The sequence below is a fragment of the Leucoraja erinacea genome, chromosome 5, assembly GCF_028641065.1.
Source record: "Leucoraja erinacea ecotype New England chromosome 5, Leri_hhj_1, whole genome shotgun sequence".
In the NCBI taxonomy this organism is placed as follows: domain Eukaryota; kingdom Metazoa; phylum Chordata; class Chondrichthyes; order Rajiformes; family Rajidae; genus Leucoraja; species Leucoraja erinaceus.
Genome location: NC_073381.1, coordinates 49,919,451 through 49,931,981, shown reverse-complemented (window position 1 = coordinate 49,931,981; position 12,531 = coordinate 49,919,451). Strand labels below are relative to the sequence as shown.

The window sequence follows — 12,531 nt, the reverse complement described above, 5'->3', positions numbered from 1 at the left end:
TGACAGTCCCACCATCCCGGGAATTAACCTTGTGAACCTACGCTGCACTCCCTCAATAGCAAGAAAGTCCTTCCTCAAATTAGGGGACCAAAACTGCATACAATACTCCAGGTGTGGTCTCACTAGGGCCCTGTACAACTGCAGAAGGACCTCTTTGCTCCCATGCTCAACTCCTCTTGTTAAGAAGGCCAACATGCCATTTGTTTTCTTCATTGCCTGCTGTACCTGCATGCTTACTTTCATTGACTGATGAACAAGGACCCCCATATCCCATTGTACTTCCCCTTTTCCCAACTTGACACCATTTAGATCAGTGGTTCGTAACCTTTTTGGGCCCATGACCCCATCAGACATTCATGGTCAGTGACCCCTGAAACAAAAATTGAAAAAAAAGCCCGATTTATTAAAACATGTCTGCCAATACTCGGTCAATGGGATGGCTGAAAATGCTTCGCAGCCATCAGGCGATCAAAACCAGGACGAATGCTCGACAGGCAGCACCTCATGTCAGCGTCAATCACAAGCCAATTGCATGCCTTAGTTTTCAGAGTTACCATGGTGGAGAATCCATCCTCACAGCGATAGGTTGAGGGGGACTGGGCCAATAGGGCCAGAGCCCTCTTCGAAAGATCAGGACAGTCCTTCACTTTCAGCCAAAATCTGGCGAGCTCTTGTTCCATGAAGTCACTCTTGAGCTGCGCTTCTTCACGAATTCGATAAAATTCAACCTTCGCAGCCACGTCAGTTTCGCTGATGGCACCGTCTTCAATGGAAAAGGGTCGGATGATCCACTCATCACGAGAGCGTTCGTCCAGTCCCGGGAAGTAACGTTCGATGGCTTCACTAATTGCCAGAAGGTGGGTTGAGATCTCCTCGTGGAAGTGGCATTCAACATCTGGCATAGCATCCGGGAGAATTGTCATCTCAGGGAAGATAGTCGTGTCACCGTCCTGGACTCTTCTGTGGTAAAGGTGAATCTTCCTCCCGAATGCTGCCACTCTGTCCCGAGCCGTGTGTAGCATTGGGAGGTTTCCTTAAAGTGACAGGTTCAAGGAATTCACCTCGGCAAAGAAGCCAGCAAGTAAGCAACCTTCATCACAAACGGATCATCCTGCATCTTTTCATGAAGCTGATTCTCCTCAGTACACCCTCTCTCCAAGAACAGTGCGATTTCCTCTCGAAGTTGAATCACATGATTGAGAACTTTATCACGTGAAAGCCAGCGCACCTCTCTATGCCATATCAGAGCAGTGAAATCAGCACCCATTTCTTCATGCATCGCTTTGAAGCTTCTTGAGTTTTTAGCGCTCCCTTGGATGTGGTTCACAATCTTCACCACATTTGAAAGCACTCCTCGAAGACCAGGAGGGAATGTCTTCATTGCTAAATCATGCAGTGGGTGAAGGAGACATGGGGAGCGACATCCTTCACGAAGGCTTTGAAGCCAGATCTGCATCCGACCATGGAAGGTGCCCCAGCTGTACACACCCCGACAAGTCGTTCCCAGCCAAGCTCATGTTTGATAAGGAAGGCTTCCAGCATTCTGAACACATCTGCACCCCGAGTGGTAATGGCCAATGGCTCCAAGAACAGGTACTCCGCCTTCATGGCTTCTTCATCGAGGTAACAAACGTACACTAGCAGTTGGGAACACGAGGCAACATCTGTTGACTCGTCCAGTTGCAGTGAATACACTGGACTGCTCTTCATCACAGTGCTCAGTACTTGCAGCAGAATACCATTACTCATATCCGAGATTCAAATTTTGACTGTGTAATTTGAAAGGGAAATCTGCCTGAACTTGTTTGACTGCTGTTCCCCCAGCACCAAATTTGCTGCTTGGAGAAGGCATGGCTTGATAAGCTCTTTACCGATAGTGTGAGGTTACTTTGTCTGTGCGATTCGATAAGCAATCCGGTATGAAGCCTCCAGTGCTGCTTCATTATGACGACCGCAGTGACCCGTCGAATCGATGCGGGAACACTGAGTGCGGCTTCCATTTGTTTGAAACAGTCCACGCCCTTTCCCGCCAGTTCGCTGTGACAAGACTCCAAACGGATCTTTGGTTTGCTGGGCTTAATGCTCTCGTGGCAACAAAACCTTGGCACAGATAACACATTGCGGTTTGACCACAGATTTTTGAACAATGCACGTGAAGCCGAACTTGAGAAATGCTTCACTATATGTGCGCTTCTGGCAGCATGGTTCACAATACACACAGTTCGTGTGTGTATATGTACACGCATATGTGAACAAAATACTGTGTGGTATATACCTTTGTTAGGTTCCTAAAAATGGGCTCAACAAATTGATATGTTATTTAGGACCGCTTCATGACCCCCGGAAAAAACCACAAACTACCCCATGGAGGTCACGACCCCCAGGTTAAGAACCGCTGATTATTAGATTATAATCTGCCTTCCTGTTTTTGCTACCAAAGGGGATAACCTCACATTTATCCACATTAAACTGCATCTGCCATTCATCTGCCCACTCACCCAACCTGTCCAAGTCACCCTGCATTCTCATAGCATCCTCCTCACAGTTCACACTGCCACCCAGCTTTGTGTCATCTGCAAATTTGCTAATGTTACTTTGAATCCCTTCATCTAAATCATTGATGTATATTGTAAATAGCTGCGGACAATAGGTGCAGGAGTAGGTCATTCGGCCCTTCGAGCCAGCACCGCCATTCAACGTGATCATGGCTGATCATCCCCAATCAGTACCCACTTCCTGCCTTCTCCCCGTATCCCCACTCCGCTATATTTAAGAGCCCTATCTAGCTCTCTTGAAAGCATCCAGAGAACCCGAGGCAGAGAATCCCACACTCACCACTCCCTGTGAGAAAAAGTATTTCATCGGCTACGTTCTAAATGGCTTACTCCTTATTCTTAAAATGTGGCCCCTGGTTCTGGACTCCCCCGACATCAGGAACATGTTTCCTGCCTCTAGCGTGTCTAAGCCCTTAACAATCTTATATGTTTCAATGCGATCTCCTCTCATCCTTCTAAATTTCGGAGTATACAACCCCAACTGCTCCATTCTCTCAGCATATGACAGTCCCATCATCCCAGGAATTAACCTTGTAAACCTACGCTGCACTCCCTCAATAGCAAGAATGTCCTTCCTCAAATTAGGGGACCAAAAGTGAACACAATACTCCAGGTGTGGTCTCACTAGGGCTCTGTACAACTGCAGAAGGACCTCTTTGCTCCTATATTCAGTTCCTCTTGTTATAAAGGCCAACATGCCATTCACTTTCTTCACGGCCTGCTGTACCTGCATGTTTACTTTCATAGACTGATGTACAAGGACCCCCAGATCCCGTTGTACTTCCCCTTTTCCCAACTTGACGCCATTTAGATAGTAATCTGCCTTCCTGTTTTTGCTACCAAAGTGGATAACCTCACATTTAACCGCATTAAACTTCATCTGCCATGCAGCTGCCCACTCCCCCAACCTGTCCAAGTCACCCTGCATTCTCATAGCATCCTCCTCACAGTTCACACTGCCACCCAGCTTTGTGTCATCTGCAAATTTGCTATTGTTACTTTGAATCCCTTCATCCAAATTATTGATGTATATTGTAAATAGCTGTGGTCCCAGCACAGAGTCTTGCGGTACGCCATTAGTCACTGCCTGCCATTCTGAAAGCGACCCGTTAATCCCTACTCTTTGTTTCCTGTCTGCCAACCATTTCTCTATCCATGTCAGCACTCTACCCCCGATACCATGTGCCCTAATTTTACCCACTAATCTCCTATGTGGGACCTTATCAAATGCTTTCTGAAAGTCCAGGTACACTACATCTACTGGCTCTCCCTTGTCCATTTTCCTAGTTACATCTTCAAAAAACTCCAGATGATTAGTCAAGCACGATTTCCCCTTGCTGACACGGGCCGATCCTGTTACTGCTTTCCAAATGTTCGGCTATCTCATCTTTTATAATTGATTCCAGCATCTTCCCCACCACCGATGTTAGGCTAACTGGTCTATAATTCCCTGTTTTCTCTCTCCCACCTTTTTTAAAAAGTGGGATAACATTAGCTACCCTCCAATCCACAGAAACTGATCTGAATCTATAGAACATTGGAAAATGAACACCATTGTGTCCACGATTTCTAAAGCCACTTCCTTAAGTACCCTGGGATGCAGACCATCAGGCCCTGGGGATTTATCAGCCTTCAGTCCCATCAGTCTACTGTAGATAGGTTACTTTACTTACAAACCAATATAGTGCTTTATTATTATAACCTCCGCCTACTACCACACCATTCATATTATCGCAACCCGACATGTGCTGCCAGTCAGTACAGCTGTACGGTTGGGGTAACATGCTATGGTGTGTAGCGTACGTTACTCAATAAATATTGTTTTACCAGACATTCACATCGGTGACAGTGTTGTATTTGATGGGTAACTTCCCAAGCTTAAAGTCAAAAGTTGCATTGTACTGGGAAAGTATCTGCTGGGTGGACCCCTCGGCAGGAGATATTTGATGGACAGCAGCCCCAAAAGTTACCAGTCCTAACTTCTGGCACGCGTTAATGCCAAGCAGAGTTACAACTTTCCCACAGACAATTATAAAAGTTCAGCCTGTGAGCTTGTGACGCTAGGTGGCATTTCAGCTCAGCTTGTCGAATGGGTGCACCTCTCTACCCCCCCACTCCACCCCAAACATAGGCTAACAAAGTGGCCGATTTGTTTACAATATGTTCGTTTTTCTTGATCCGTGTAAATTCGGATAATGACATGACGTTGCATTTGGCCCCAATGTCAATCTTTACAATAGTAATGGTATTGTTGACATAAAGTGAAACTTCAGGGTCGAGGTGCATGTTAGTGGAAGCAACCAGGGAGCGTATATTATGACTGTTATCTTAATGCTTGGGAAGAGAAACCGGAGATGTTGCTAGCTCTTAGTACTCGATATCAGAATCTTCATGTTTGAAGAGGCGTACAGGCTGCCTTGGGAATGAGCAATTCGCACAGGCTTGCTAACATTTAAAGAAATTGATTTTTTTTGTTGCAAAAATGGCATTGTTTTCCAAAGGCAAGGCACTGCTCGCGATCTGCGATCCGCCACAGTTAGAACACCTTTCAATAAATCTTTGAGATTGTCAGGATGATGTGTGGGACTGGGAGCGCTGGTTATGGTAGGAGGTGTTGGCAGCATCAACACATTACGAGGAATGTGGTCCGGGCCCCACTTATCTACAGAATGCCTAAGCGACCTGGCAGTGCATAAGGCTGTGGATACAACCTTACAGCTACTGTCTTCAGTCATCCGGCGTGGCTGGCCGCATAAACAATATCGCGCTCCACTTCCTATTTGCCCATACTACCTGGTCCATGATGAACTGATGCTGCAGGACGGTGTCATAATCAAGGGTCACAAAGGCCCTACGGAACAAATACTTTGATGCTGTCCACAGGGGGTCACCCCGGCGTGGAAGCAACCATACTCCGAGCAAAGAACATGTTTTTCTGGCCCGGAATGACCAAATTCATGTGCGAGAAAGTTAAAGCCTGTGCTATCTGCAACAGCCTGATGCCACACCAACAGAAGCAGCCCCTGCTCTTACACCCTGTTCCTCCTCTGCCTTAAAACCCAGTCCCATGGTACGAGTTCATTCCAAGAGCTCTCCCGAGTTTGCCCTGATTCGAATTCGGAGATTTATGGTAATGGCCACTCGTTGGTACTCGGGGCCATTACATGTTGAAAAATCTTCATGAGTCTTCCCATGCTTACCTGCCGTTAGCAAGTCTTCCCGAGTACCTGCCGTTAGCGTTACGAGCCGCTAAGAGACATCCCCGAGCTCCGACGTACCTGCTACGTTCATTCTCCGTGCTTACCACGAGTTTGATTTTTTTTTAAACTCGGGAGAGCTCTTGAAATGAACTTGTACCGTGGGACAGGGCTATTACACCACGCTTGCTACTGACATATTCAAGTGGTGTGGCAAACAGTATCTGGTTCTCGTTGACTCGAATTTGGGCTGGTTCGAAATCGACCTGCTCCAAAGCCTAACATCCGCTGCAGTAATCCAAAAACTGTTGTGCCATTTTGCCATATACGGTGTTCCTGTACGCCTTTTGTCAGATAACGGCAGTCGGTTCACTAGTCAGTGTTTTTAAAACTTTGCTCAACGATTGGATTTTCGCCATGTCACCAGCAGTCCAGAATTCCCACAAACAAACGGACTTGCAGAATGGGCAGTCCGACAGTTCCTCTGCCACCCCAGATCCTCTGGCCACTTGTACATCAGGAAGATTGTTTGTGTCATTCTTAGTGAAGATCCAAACTACCCGTTCAACTCATCTGTCATTTCCTTGTTCCCCATAATAAATTCCCCTTTTTTCAGTCCTCAAGGGTCCAACTTTGGTCTTAACTAATTTTTCCTCATCACATACTTAAAGAAAAGTTTACTATCCTCCTTTATATTCTTGGATAGCTTACCTTCGTACCTCATCTTTTCTCCCCGTATTGCCTTTTTAGTTATCTTCTGTTGCTCTTTAAACATTACCCAATCCTCTTGCTTCCCGCTCATCTTTCCTATGTTATACCTCTTCTCTTTTATTTTTATACTGTCCCTGACTTCCCTTGTCAGTCACAGTCGCTCCTTACTCCCTTTGGAATCTTTCTTCCAGTTTGGAATGAACTGATCCTGCACCTTCTGTATTATTCCCAGAAATACCTGCCATTGTTGTTCCAGGCAACTTTAACCAGCTCCTCCCTCATGGCTCCAGAGTCCCCTTTGTTCAACAGTAACACGGGCATCTCCGATTTACCCTTCTCCCTCTCAAATTGTAGATTACAACTTACCATATTATGATCACTACCTCGAGTTCCCTTATCAAATCCGGTTCATTACACAACACTAAATGCAGAATTGCCTTCTCCCTGGTAGGCTCCGGTACAAGCTGCTCTAAGAAAACATCACGGAGACACTCCACAAATGCCCTTTCTTGGGGTCCAGTACCAACCTGATTTTCCCAGTCTACCTGCATGTTGAAATCTCCCGTAACAACCTTTACGACATGCCAATTTTAACTCTTGATTCAACTTGCACCCTATATCCAGGCTACTGTTTAGGGGGCTGTAGATAAGTCCCATTAGGGTATTTTTACCTTTACAATTACAAGGTGTCCTTGAGACTCTTGAAAGACGCCCATAAATAAAATGTATTATTATTATTACAATTCCTTAGTTCTATCCATACTGACTCCACATCTCCTGTTTCAATGTCACCCCTTGCAAGGGACTGAATTTCATTCCTCAACCCCACCCCCTCTGCCCACCTATCTGTCTTTTCGATAGGAAGTATACCCTTGAATATTCAGTTCCTAGCCCTCTTGCAGCCATGTCTCTGTAATTCCCACAACATCATACTTGCCAATTTCTAACTGAGCCTCACCCACTTTGTTACTTATACTTCGCGCATTCATATACAACACTTTGACTTCGGTATTCACCTCCTCTCTCACACCACTCACAATTGGCCCTGACCTTACTCTCTTATCCCTTCTCGAACTTTCCTTCCCATTAATTCGAGAATCTTTTGTAATTTTTCCTGTACTCACTTCCCCTTTAACTCCGTCTTTATACTCCCAATTTGTCAATCCCTCCCCCCCACCATTTAGTTTAAACGCACACATGACGCCCTAGCAAACCTGCCTGCCAGAACGTCGGTTACCCTCCAGCTAAGGTGTAACTCATACCTTTTGTACAGATCACCCCTATCCCAGAAGAGATCCCAGTGGTCTATAAATCTAAACACTTGCTCCCTGCACCAGCCCCTCAGCCACATATTCAGATCCCCTATCTCCCTGTTCCTGCACTCACTGAACATATTGTTCATTGTCTTGATTAGAATTCGTGGAATTCAAATCGTATGATTTCATCATTTAACTGGGTATTTCATATCATGAGGTTCAATTGCTGGAAAATTCTCTGAAAAGGCTGCTCTTACAAAACCAAATTAGAGCAGGTCCATTAAATAAATAGATCATCTGACTTTCACATTCATGATCCACCAGTTACCAATATAGGGGGCGGTTGCACGTAATGTCATCGGGTCAAAGGGCGTGGCGCACAGAGCAGCTCAATCCTTCTGGAGGACATGGCAGCCTCCGGCATACACTGTTAACACACGAAACGCGTACTTTCTAACCTGTCAAAAACCGCCAAAATTGTCAATTTTTGCTCTGTAAACAAATGTGGAGGGTGACTGATCGCTCAGAACCAAATGCTCTAGAATCTTTGCTCTGAACCCGAGCACCAAGGTGCAAGTGGCCGAAGGAACGCATCCCTCGGGACAACCCTCACATTCCCCCCGGGATCAGCGCTGCTTGGCCACGGCTGCCCTCCCCCCCCCACCCTCCCACTGTGCTGCCGCACTGTCACAGGCTGTGGGTCGGCAGCACCCACACACGGGGCCGGGTGGAGCGGGGCCGCAGATCAGGGCAGCGGACATACGGGGACGAAAACCCGGCAACGTCCCAGTCAGCTGCTGCAGAGTTGGGGACAGTCTGGTCCCTCCCACCACCCAGAGTCACTGACCATGCTGCACCTGCCCCCCGACCTCCTCCCCCCCCCCCCCCCACCACCACCACCCACCCCCCCCCCGACCACCCCCCACCCAACAACGTCCCCATCAGCTGCACCTGAGTTAGGGACAGCCTGGTCCCTCCGCTCACCCAGAGTCACTGACCGCGCTGCACCTGCCCCCCCCCTCGACCACCCACTATAGTATGAATTGTAAGCACAGAAAATAAACACATTTCCAGTTTTTTAGTCAATGTTTTTTTTTAATGTGAAGAAATTTCCTGTACTGTTTGTTAGGTGTAATAGCAGATAGACAGCCTCACCCCTCTGTCCTTTCCCTATTGCCTTGTGTGCAGGGGTTCGGAATGACAGTCATCAGAAAAGGGATGTCGAAAGGATTTCAATTCCCCACCCCTCCACCACCAATCACCACTCCATGCCCGTTTAGTTGGGATGTTTGAAAATCTAAAACAGGAACCAAAACTGCTAACTTCCCCTTTTAACAGAGGCAGGATGAGGACCGGGCATCCAATATGCTCTTTGGAAACAGTTAAAATATTTAGATATTATTTTAATGAGGTCTTCATTTTGATAATGTTTTCCTTTGTATTCTCATTCAACTAGATTTACATGACTACAGAAATCAGTGCAAATCTGATCTGTTTGCATAGCTTGCAAAACAGAGCTTTTCATTGTACGTCACTTCATGTGACAATAAACCTAAACCTAAATGAAAGGCAGCATGTGGATCAAATTCATGACATAAATGGCTTTACAGCATTCCAAAGGCCAAGAGGATCATGTCTTCTTGGCACAAGAAAGACAACCAACAAATCTATAAATACTGCCCTGTCTGCTTCACTGACCATATTCCTCCAACTCATGAATGGATCTGAACATAGCTATGATTTGAACGCTAATCTCTCTATTCACCTTCTAACTCTGTCCTTCAATCAGAGCATTGCTTGATCAATATTCTTTCCTCCCAACCTGCAACAACTCCCAAAAATCATCCTCAATCTCCAGGGATTGTCTAAATAGAGCAAGGAATGGCAGGTGCTGAAATTTTGCATAAAACACAAAGTGCTAGAGTAATTCAGCAGGTCTGACAGCATCTCTATAAGACTGAATAGATGACGGGTTCAGATCAGGATCCTTCTTCACTCAACATGGGTCACCTATCCACGTCTTCCAGAGGTGCTGCCTGACCCACTGAGTTACTCCAGCACTTTGTGTTCAATGCAAGATCTTGTACCCTTCCACTTGGTCTAGCTCCTCTCACTTCAGCTGCAGCCATGTACCACAAACTTTTGTACTCTTGTAAATCCTAGGCTATAGAACTGGGCTAAAACAATCTACAGGAAAAGAATATTCCTCAGTTAAAAAATGTATGAAAGACTGCAACATCCTCACTGATTTGTGAGAATTGCTTGATCATGATCATTCAAGCAGAAGAATTGCTTCCAAGATGGTACAGAGAAACTCGAATCCAGGGGCCAGAAACACAAAGGATTTGTAACAACTGCAAACATCATATCAGATACCTCCTTCCCCATCTGTGACAGTATTTGCAGTTTTCTTACAGGCCCTCATCAGCCACCTTAGAACCCATACAACCAGAGTGGAATCAATTCATCCTCAATCTCCAGGAATTGTCTAAATAATTGCTGCTTGATGATACCATTCCCTATGCGTGAACTATCCATGGTTTCTTCCTGTTTCTTATCTACATACTGTATTACATGTTTCCCCAAAGTTGAGAATGGTCCACATTAACTAGCTCACACAAAAATCATTCAATGAATAAGAAATACACAAATCACTTACAGGATGAAAGGTCCCGACCCAAAACGTCACTAATCCATTCCCTTCACAAATGCTGCCCGAGTTAATCCAGTACTTTATCTTTTGCTCAAGGTTCCAGTATTTGCAGTTCCTCGTATCTACATTTACATTGCTCTGGTATGACATGTGACTAGTTGAACAAGGCAAAACATAAATGACAACAACGTCCCATTCTTGCCGACAAAAAAAAAAAATAGTGATAGCTAGAGGGCAAATCCGTGATTAACGCTCCAAATATTTGGGTGTGATGTGAAGTTGGACACAGGGAACTTAGATCGCCTATGCTCATGTTTGCAGGCAGCCAACAGGTAGGCTGGCCAAGAGAGTTTAGCGGCAGTCGGTCCGCAAAAAGCATTTCAACAACAGATGGGCCTAAGAAAGCGAGATGGAAATTGGAGGAACGCACCTCATATTCCTCGAAGTCTGCACCCCGGGGGATGAACATCGAAACTGAAGCTGTCTCCTCCCATAACTCCTCCTTTTCCCTTTCTTGTCCCCGCCCCCGATCCGCCCCCGATCAGTCTGAAGAAGGGTTTCGGCCCGAAACGTTGCCTATTTCCTTCGCTCCATAGATGCTGCTGCACCCGCTGAGTTTCTCCAGCTTTTTTGTGTAATCAGCAATAAACTTGTTGGAATTGGCACTATGAACTGCATGTTAGGGACTGAAGACAATAGTTTTAAACTTCCTAATATTGAGACAGAGTAATGAGATAGAATTGAGTGTTATTAACACACAGTCGTAATTGGACACATTTTTGCAAATTATTGTGGAGGGGAGCAAGCAGACAATAAGTAGGAGACGACCCAGCACAGGTTCGTGGCTGGCGACGTGAGAAGCCGTGATATGAGAATGGGATATGATATCACGGCATCTCACGTTTACCCACATGGGGATAAACTCGACCACGCGTTGATTGCGACGCTTGCGAGTTAATCATGTGATCCAGTCACCGCCGATCATTTCCCCACGTAAAAACGGGAAATCGAAAATGATAGTTTATCAGCTAATCTTCATTGCGCGAAAACATTAGTCTCGAATTTCCCTTGCGTGTTTCCAGAACTTTCCATTCTATTTTAAGAACATGCCACTGATGTACAACTATATTTTAAAAAAAAGAAACATGTCAGGAAGAACTGTAGATGCTGGATACACCGAAGATAAACACAAAAAGCTGGAGTAACTCAGCGGGTCACTCAGCATCTCTGGAGAAAAAGAATGGATGACGAGACCCTTCTTCAGACGCAAAACGAAACATTGTGTAAGCAGTCTTGTGCGGCTGGCAGAGACTCAATAACATCTTAATATATACAACGCGAATCAGACGAAATGAACCCTGTTGCATTAAACAGGGTGGGCTGCATTACCTGTGGGATGGTGGGATTCGCAGTGTTCTCCGGCCTAGGAAGTAAGATGTTGTGCTGGAAGTCGGCGAGGGCGGGCGGAATGAGAGCAAGTCAGGATGCGGTCGTTGTGACCTTAACACGGAGCGCTCGCTGTCACCGCAGTCGTTCAACACTTCGCAACTTTCCTACGCGGACACTTGGTCGAGTGCTTCCAGACGGGCATAAACTATGCAAACAGACGCCCTAAAGAAGACAGCGAACATCCAAGCCCATTTTCTTTTTTACATGAAGGAACTGCAACCTTTCGTGACTTCCGCGTCCTGAGGTTTGAGAACGTTTGATTGACGGGCGAATCTGGTTAACGTTCCAAGGGCGGGCTACTGGCGGCGCTCACTCTGCTCCGCACTCGGGACTAATTACTGTGTGCTCTGCATTTAGCTCCTCATTTACTAACTCGTGCTCGTGGTTTTTTACTAGTATTATTATTATCCATTATTATGACAAAATACATTTATTCGATTAACATTAGAGTGATAATTTCTTAGTTCTGAACTAAAAAATGCGCAGGTGATTAAGAAAACCCCCAAAAAATGCTGGAAACACTCAGCAGCTCTAACATCATCTGAGGAAAGGGACACCGTTTAGGTACAGCAACGAGTCCATGCTGACTATTGATCACCAGTTCACATTAGATCCATGTTATCCCACTTTTACATCCACTGACTACACACAAGGGATCAGCACGTCTTTGGGGTGAGGGAGGAAACCCATGCGGTCACAGGGAGAACGTG

General features: G+C 45.9%; 1 protein-coding gene across 1 annotated transcript in view; it reads right to left on the bottom strand.

The window, feature by feature from the left end:
• enpp4 (ectonucleotide pyrophosphatase/phosphodiesterase 4) overlaps positions 1-12,091 on the bottom strand; it is a 29,707-nt gene extending 17,616 nt beyond the window's left edge. Inside the window, exon 1 of the mRNA XM_055635562.1 lies at positions 11,762-12,091. The gene's annotated coding sequence lies outside the window, so the exon portion shown is untranslated. The remainder of the gene's footprint in view (positions 1-11,761) is intronic.
• Between the last annotated feature and the right edge of the window lie 440 nt (positions 12,092-12,531).